Raw genomic sequence first — 9,980 nt, forward strand, 5'->3', positions numbered from 1 at the left:
GCATTTGGATATACAGTATACAGTTTTTTGGCATTATCAATATACTATTTGTCAAAGTTTAGCATCAATTTTTATGTTTTTTTTACTGTTTTGAAGTGTCCATTTTTTTTTTTTATAATATGCTTAATATGTAGAGAAAACCAACATACAGAGGTTATTTTTGCTTTGTACTGTATCTGCAAAAGGACACATAGAAAGGATATGAAAGGGACCATGTGTATTTATCTAGAAATTCTTCCACCTAGAAAACAAAATCCCATCTAGTCCCAATAACAGGCATTATTTATTGAAGAATTCAAGATTCACATTTCTACTTTTAACCCTTTCGGCTGCATGCCTGGTAAGCTTCCATCGCACATATCATGAATAAAGCACAGCTGTTGGCCAATCGGCATCCAGGAGCGGAACTATCCATTTTATAAATGTATGTGTGTGCGTGTGTGTCAGTGATTATCTATAAGCAGTGGTATTCGGAAGCTTCTGCTGCTTGGTAACAGAAACCTAGAACTATTGATCCTCATGTGGGCTTAATCAAAGGTGTGTGTGTGTGTCCAGTGTTTTATTGATTATTTTGAATATGTCAGTACCTCCTGCAGAGTGTGTGTCCTGACAGCTCAGGGGTTGAAATGATAAAAGATAGACTTGAACAGTGAAGTACTGCAGCTGCTCGGCTGGAGAATACATTGTCTGTTTCCCTTTCCTGCTGTCTCTCATTTTTCTATACAAACATCTGATCAAATACACATCACTCATTACAGAAAGAAATGATAGCAGTGATCACCATTGCTGTCAAAGCAAGAACAGCAGACCATCAGGAAAGACAGAGACAGTGAAAGAGAGAGTAAGAAAGAGAAGAGATAATACAAAGTTAGAGACTGTACCTAAGGTCAGAGATGGGTAATAACATGCTGCATTTATTCTGTTACATTTAATTGAGTACATTTTTGGAGAAAATGTACTTTTAAGAGTAGGTTTAATAGTAGATACTTTTTACTCTTACTCAAGTAAATTTATATTGAAAAACTTTTACTTTGTTACAATGCGATGTTCCTGTCATTACATTACTGGTTTTAATTAAATAAATGTTAATAAATGTGTAATTTATTGAGATTTCTGAATTAAGATAATTTAATTATTGAGATACTTATTGAGATAATATGAAAATATTTAAACAACCTTACAGCTCAAATAATAAACACATTTTAACAGAAGAATTAATGTAAGTGCTTTTATAAAATTCTAAGTCGAGTCGAGAGAGCAGGTTAGTGGATATTTCCTCGTTCAAGGTTTGACAGAGACTGGAGGTGAGTTGTGCTCTTAAATAGTGCTGGTGATTGCTGGATTGCTGGATTGATGACAGGTGCAGGTGATTAGTATTCGGGTGAGTGTGATCTTTGTGTTGTGGATGTGAGTGAGCCTGATTGCCTCCTGACAATAAGCAGCTGTTTATACATTCTAATGTAATGCTTGATACGATTTTATAAACTGCACTACATAAAAAAAATCCATGACATCATAAAGCCTTTCAGATAAACGATTTGAAAGCCTACCACACGCACATACACACAAATAAATTAGTTTATAGAAAGAAATGGAAGCACAATGCACCCAGTGTGATGCGCCAGTGAATGCAAATGATGGCCATAACAGGTGCGTACACTGTCTAGCTGTATGGTAATGAAACCAAGCAGTCTCTTCTGGATTGCTCATTACATTTGCCTCTTTCAGGAATGCCCCGAAACATAAATAAATCCACTAAACAGTGCAAAAGATCTGTAGCCATTGATGCTAAGCCTGGCATGTACAGCAAGTCCAACAGCGAGGAATGCCTGTCTAACCAGATTACAGAGATTTGTTCAACAGTGGAACAGCTAAAAGGCTTAGTGGTGGCTTTGGCAAGAGGCAGGTCAGCTGTTGGAGAGCCTGACCCACCAGGTGATAGGCCATTTGAAGACTGCCATACTGCAAAAGAGGATGTGAATGCACTTTCCATGTCTTCCTCTAATAAGACTTACAGACTTTCAGGTTACACTTAGGGTTTAGATGGTGGATCTATGCAAAATTCTATCTCTATTAAGGGGTCAGCTGAGGGCACAGCCTCATTAAAATCTATTCTACAGGCTGCCCTTAAGCCTGTGATGAAGTGTTTTACTAAAGAAACCACTAGATTTCATAGACACTTTTTAAGAACCACAGCTTAACATGCCAGCGTCTGAACACTGCCTTTCTGAATTACAAAAATGCAGGACTAACCCAAATTCCCAGCATGAACCCTCTAACTGTTGGACTTTTGCAGCTATGTCAGGAGATGCTGATCATGGGCTGTATCCTATGCTGGCAGTAGAGACTGCTATGATGGTGATTCCACCTCAGGAGACATTAAGACTGAAAGCACATTGACCTAGTATTCAGTGTAGAGCTACTGATGAACTTGTAAATCATACAATCCCGTGGCTAAAGTTGCTCACAGAGACTTCAATAAATGATACTTCTCTTCAAGCTTTTGCTTTTATGTCTCTTGAGCTTGGATGTTTGATGTCTCTTCTAACTGTGACACAACGTAAGGTTTGATTAGCACAGTCCCACTTTCTGGACGCAACCAAAAAGGCCATACAAGATCTAATTGTGGTTAATGGGCAGCTGCCTTTCCTCTATCCGTAGTCTTGGTGGCCAGATACATTAACTCATGGTCATGTTCAACAATTTTCTCGACCAAGGTTGTCTTTCCAAAATCTCTCATCAACAACAGCTGGAAAGTATAATTATCCATGGGACCCCTTGCATGTGCTACACATGGGGATAACATGCTAAGCGGCACCCCCGAATCCTTAAAAGAAAACACCCACCTAACCTGAATAATTTGTCAAATCATTCCATTTATTGTTTTCTTCGATGTGGTTTTTGTTTGATCCATTTGACACATTTCATCTCTATTTAGGGAGTGTACAAGTTCATCATGCATTGCCCTAGTCAGTTGCGGACGCTGGTAGATGCAGCATAACAAAACAGCGCCCCTCGCATATAGACATGCATTTTGGTGCTGTACCACGCCGTGGTCTGATCTCTGTTTGAAAGAAACTAAAAGTGTTGTTAAAAAGCTGTATACACCAAGGGGTTTTTAATCCGAAATCACTCACACCCAAAGCGACATCAACATACTGTAGATCAAAAGACCACTCGACCAACACACTGCAAAAGGTTTCACTGTTAGTTGTATATGTTTGATTTAACTTTAATTGTTATTTTGTGTGCATTTATTTTTCTTTGGAATAAAGTAGTGCAACATCACCTGATTTTTTTTTATGATTAACATTTTAATTAAAACACAGAAAACCAAAATATAAATAAAAAAAAAAAATCTACTTTTAACATCCACTAACACCCCTTCTCCTCCCCATCCACAACCCCACCCTGAACCTCAACAAATCCCATGTGGTCTTACATGAACACATACAAAACTAAACAAAAGCAAAAACCAAGCAACTAATAAAGAGAGGAAAAAAAATACATATAAAAATAACACCCACTGACAATTACCCCTCTCTCTCCACTATTCCACCCGAGAACCCTCCAAGAATACTAAATATCTACCTCATTTTCCAACAAACAAATCCAGATTCCCTAATTTTCTATAACATCCCTCCTCTAAGGCTGCCACTCTCCCCATCCCCGAGCACCACACCTGAAACGGGGGCATTCCAACTGACTTCCAACCCCTAAAAATCACCTGTTTGGTGACCATAACTTAGGTTAGGACTCAATCCTCCCCATGTTTATTCTCCACAAAATATCTCCCAAAATACAGAGTCTGGGACAAAACGAAACCTGAGTGCCCAAAACATCCCTTAAAATATTCTGAACCCTCAACCAAAACCCTTGGATCTTAATGCACGCCCAAAAATTATGGGTTTTGTCTCCATCCTCCGATTGGCATCACCAGCAGGTAGGTGTGTCTTTAAGACCAAGCCTATACAGTCTAGAGGGGTCCAATAAAATGGATGGCATTTGCGAGATAACGGGGTGTAACTTAACTTCTCCAATTAATTTGATAGAAATGCTTTGCAATGGCAAAATAGGGGCAAGAATTTCAAGTGAGATGGCAGTGACCGGAGTATGATGATTCACTACTGACCACATTATATTGATGAAACGCCTAATGTTATCAGAAGAGCTGCGGCCCTGAATAAACCCCACCTGATCTACATGTATAAGAGATGTCATAACTTTACTTAATCGGTTAACCAATATATATTTGACAATATTTTAAATTCTATCTGGATCATTGAAATAAGACGATAACTCTTACACTCGCTTGTATCTTTGTCTTTTTTAAGAATCTGTCTGATCCGGGCTTTTGTTATGGTTGGTGGAAGCATTCTTTAATGATTCTGTATAAACGTCAAACAAATGTGGAGCCAGTTCTGTAGCATAAGATCTAAAACATTCAGTGGCAAAGCCATCTGGCCATGGAGCCAGTAGGCAAGGCCTTAATTACCTCACTAAGCTCCTCAAAGGTTATCTTAGAATCAAGAGAAATTCAAGATCATTTAATTTAAAGTCATCAGTTTAGGAAGTTCTAATGGTTCCACAAACTTTCTAAAATCCTCATCAGTAGACAAAGACGTGGAACTATAGAGATCAAGATATAATTCTTTAAAAGCATTAAAGTATTTAGAATTGTTTTTAATTCTTTAAAAGCATGATTAATATCAATGGCCAAGGTAAACATTTCACCACCAGCAGATTTCACTGAGGGAATGGTAGAAAAAGACACTCTCTGCTTTATATATCTAGCCAAAAGCTTCCCTGCTTTGTCCCCCTTCACAAAGTGAGACTGTCGTGCCCTGAATAACCAAAACTCCACCATCCGCAACAAAATAGTATTATATCTGTATTTCAGTCTGGTCAATTCCCTGAGGCTATCAGACGACATTTGGTGCTTTTAATATTCCCTTCCAACTCCACGAGTTCTCATGCTTCAGATTCTTTGATGATCTGATACCTAAGAACTGCCTTAAGTGCCTCCCAAGCCACGTCCACAGAGGATACTGAGGACCAGTTGATTTCCATATAAACATTGATTTCAGCTTTTAACATTTGTTGAAAATCAGGATTTTGCAAAAAAGATACATTAAAGCGCCAACTATATAATTAATTTTTCTCCATATTTGTCAACATCTCTAAACTCACCATCTGAGACTAAAATGTTTCCAATTGTGCAATCAACAACAGATGAAATAAGGGACTTAGATACCAAAAAAAAAATATATTCTAGTATAAATCTTATGGACTGATGAATAAAATGTAGTCACAACCAGATGGGTTCAAATGTCTCCAAATATCTGTAAGACCAAGATATATTTACACTTCTGTGAAGCATCAATATTGCTGTGGCTTACACACTTTTGCTTCACTATGTTCATGGTCATCAAAATATTAAAGTCTCCTCCCAATATTATATCATGAGGGATGCCAGCAGCTTGCAACATCATTTCAAGATCAATAAAAAAAGATCATCAGTGTTAGGTGCGCAAATATTAGCCAAAATCAACATTTGCCCATGAATTTCTGCTAAAACAATAATGAAATTTCCTAATTTATCTTTAATCGGTTTGAGACATTTGAATTGTAGATGTTTATTTATCAATATAATGACTCCCCTGCTCTTAATTGAGCCAGCACAAAAGAAAAAATGTCCACCACATATCTTCCCAAATTTTTCAGCTTCCTGTGGGGAAAGATGCATTTCTTGAAGAAACACTATATCATATTTCTTACGTTTAAGAAAAGAAATATCATTCCTTCTTTATATGGGGTACCCCAACCCATTCACATTCCATGTGGAGAGAGATAATCCACTCATATTAACATTTGACATTTTGACATATTAGAAAAAATAGATAATAAAATCATAAAAACCACATTCCCCATTAGTGCAACTGCCAAACGCCGAACTTCCCCCTGAACCAAAAAAAAAAACAGAAAAAAGTTAAATGTGCGCATTAACCCTGTGCATGACAGCGCCAACCGGCGTCCATCCCTCTAAACTCAAAAAGTCCATGCACGCCTGCGAGAGTCCCCACGACAACTTTGCCATCAGATTGCTAAATTCTGGTGCTTCTATACAAATTTTGTGAGACAGGTTTACATAACAGAAAATAGTCTATAAAACAAACTGAAGCCAATAGGCAGAATAAAAACAATGTGTGGCAGAATGTGGCCCGTTCTGCATTACGTGGCGTCTCTTTTCAGCTTGCCCCTGATCGGCCCCAATGTGTGTCAGCCCACCAGGAAAATGGGCAGATACCAATCCAGCCCAGTACGTATTACAGCAAGATCCTCTAAATCCACAACAACTTTCTTCAGCATCACAGACATGTTGGACAGTTGACGCTGAATTTCTCCAGCCGCACGGTCCAAACAGAGGCCCTGATCTGCAGGCCTATCTGAGGTTTCAGCTTTCGTAAGTGTCTTTTTATATCTCCAGAGCCCGAGGATTTAGAATGATTTGACATGTTGACTTCAAAGAACAGATATATAACAAGGTGTATAGAATCTCACTGGTTTATGATACAAAAAAATTATTATAAACTAGCAAAGTGTGCAGAGCTTGTTGTTTACACATCCGCTCCTCGCATAGCGTCACATGACTCCCCCTACATCAACTCATTTTAGGGTTCCCCCATCTCCGAAATGTCAGTTTAACCCCTGCTTATTAGTGTAAATCATTTTCTTCTTGGTGAATGCAAAATTTAGCAGATTCTCCAGTCTCTGCTTGAGGGCAGTAGAACAGTCAGCATTTTAAAAGTATACAGTATGCTTTAACCATCTCCAGCAGACATTTTAAACCATAACTTATTAAAGGGATAGTGCACCCAAAATCTCATTATTTACTCAACCTCATGATATCCCAGGTGTGTATCACTTTCTTTCTTCAGCAGAACAAATTTAAAGAAAATTATCTCAGCCTTAAAATGCAAGTGGATGGTGATCAGACCTTTGAATCTCAAAAATTCACCGACAGTCAGCATAAACGTCATTGATACTACTCCACTGGTTAAATAAATGTCTTCAAAAGTGACATGATTGCTTTTGGTGCAACAAATATTAATATATAAGTACTTTTGAACTATTAACCATCGCTTTCTGAAAGCCTCATGTGACCGCTGAGTTCATGTGGTCTCTTGTGAGACATAATCCCGTTGGCATGTTACTGTAATCTCACGTCCCTCTTTCTGTTGAGACATCCAGGATAAGCACGCAAATGCACCGTTGTGAAAAACATAGATACAAATACAGATCTAAACCAAAACCAACGAAGCTTCTGTACAGTGTTCCTCCTACTCCGTTGTAAACTGTACTGCTCGGCTGTGTCGCATATGCGTCAGTTCATGCATGTCTCACTTGCCAACATGATTACATCACATGCAGGGCCACCAATAAAGGGGGACAACTGGAATATATTGCTCAGGCCCAGGCTTGAGAAGGATGGGGGGCCCAGAGAAAGTCTGAAAGTCTGTTCCATGTTGTAGAGCGCATCCAAACAGGAGACGTGATTATAAAGGAGGCAACTGACTGGATGGGGGACCTCTAAATATGTTTTGTCCCAGGTCACTGCAGCCCTGGTCACATCCATATACCGCTGCTGACTGGAAGCGATGATTTAGAGTTAAAAAAGTATTTCAATTTTGATCTTTTTTGCACCATAAGCAATCGTGCCACTTTAGAAGACATTAATTAAACTGCTGCAGTCGTATGGATGACGTTTATGCTGACTATCTGTGATTTTTGGAGCTTCAAATGTCTGATCACCATCTGCATGCATTTTAAGAACCTACTGAGCAGTTTTCCTTCAAATGTGTTCTGCTGAAAAAAGAAATTCATACACACCTGGGATATCATGAGAGTGAGTATAGAATGAGAGAATTTTAATTTTTTGGGTGAACTAACCCTTTAATCGCTTTCTGAAGGGTGCTCAGAGAATGAGACCCCAAGGTCCCTGCAGGCTCCCACTTGGGACCTCCCACTTGTGTTACAGGCACTTTCTAAATCACCATATGAACCTCTTGCTACAGCAGATATTAAGTGGTTTTCTTTGAAAACAACATTTCTTTAGCCAGTGGCATCCACAAGATTGAGTAAACTCTTTCTGTGCCCTTCCTGTTACCCCTGAATTCCTGCACTGGCGCCGAAAATCCAGAATAATACTACCAACCAACCCAGCTTTCTCAACTCAAGTGGTCACACAATTAAATTTAATGTCAACCAACTGTGATCTCAGGATTTCATCCCCCTATCACATACCAGTGATACCTGTGTCATGATCACAAAGGGAAAGTGTGCATGCTTCTTGTTTGCTTCTTGGTTTGGACCAGGGGCAGAGCCGGGAGTTTTTCAAAGGGGTGGCCAGGCAGGGGCAAGTGATCAGTCTGTGGTGGCACACAAATGTTTGGGCAACCTTGGTGTGTGCACATGTTAAGTTTGTACAGAGATGATTTCACCTCTAAAGAACTAAATTGTGCCAAAAATGACAAAAATAGACTAAAACAGCAATTGCGAGTGGGGTGGCCACCCCCTAGCTACGCCACTGGTTTGGACCTCTGAAGGGTCTTTTGTTCTGGAGAGCAGCTATTTTTGTAAAAGGGCTGACTTGTTCACGACTCATCTTCCTTAGCCTCTCTCTCTTCCTCTGCAGATTTTTACAGACAAAACCTTCCTACTTAATATTAGATTTCATCTGTGATTGTTTGGAAAATCGAAAACAAAAACTGTTACAAATGTGTAATTTACACTACTGCACTCTCATGCACACATCATTACGAAGTACAAAACATCAAGTGTGACTATTTGTTGCCCTGTGTTAAACTCTGTGTGTGTGTGTGTGTGTGTGTGTGTGTGTGTGTGTGTGTGTGTGTGTGTGTGTGTGTGTGTGTGTGTGTGTGTAGAGAGAGAGAGAGAAGGTCTCTGTTGATTGTTCGATCTCAGGGCAGATGTTAACTTATGTTCTGCTGAAAATAGAACAGTTTAACATCTTAACAAATGCGCGTGTGCGTATTTCACAGAGAATGAAGGAGAGAGAATGAGACTTCATTTTATTAGTTGAAATTTCTTGGTATGCCACTTTTACACCTGATATTATGCAGTGCAAAAACCTATAGTTAAAGCACAATTTTGAAGTACCAATATCTCAGAGATTGCACAAAAAGCCATCAGTAGAGCCATAGGTAAAGGTGAACTCGTTTAAAATTACCGTAATTTCCGGACTATAAGCCGCAACTTTTTTCCCACGCTTTGAACCTCGCGGCTTATACAATGACGCGGCTAATATATGGATTTTTCCCGCTTTCAAATTTTATTAAAAAAAAAAAAAAAAAAAACATTCTGTGACGTGCTCAGTTTTTTGGCGGCGTGAAGCTTTCATTACACCAATGAAATTGCCGAACGGGTTAAGGTCAAACAACTTTTTTTGTTTAGCCTACTATTTAGATTAAATCGAGCGCGCTCAAACTTCCCATCATTCTGATTACGGTAGTAATTTTGTCACCCTCACCATGGCAAAGACATGGAGAAACGCATATGATGCTGCTTTCAAGTTGAAGGCGATTGATCTGGCTGTTGGAGAAGGAAATAGAGCTGCTGCACGGGAGCTTGGTCTTAATGAGTCGATGATAAGACGTGAGGAATTGACTCTAAACTAAAGCTGAGGCTATTCAACTCCGACACCGAAGGAGATGACTTCAGTGGTTTCAGTGCACAGGACGAGGAAGATAGTGACCAATGACTTTCTTGGTAGGCTACTGTTTACTGCAAATGTTTTATTACAAGCCGTGTGTGGCAGCGGGGGCGTGGTCAAGCGCCCGTCCGGGAGAAAAGCTGTAAGGCGCTTACACCTGCGCTAAATTATGTCTAACACCGGTGTCTAATTTCAAGTGCCCTGCTTCACGTGTCCTTCTTGGGAAAACTGTCACACGGGCACCAGT

Source organism: Xyrauchen texanus, chromosome 1 (genome assembly GCF_025860055.1).
Source record: "Xyrauchen texanus isolate HMW12.3.18 chromosome 1, RBS_HiC_50CHRs, whole genome shotgun sequence".
Lineage (NCBI taxonomy): Eukaryota > Metazoa > Chordata > Actinopteri > Cypriniformes > Catostomidae > Xyrauchen > Xyrauchen texanus.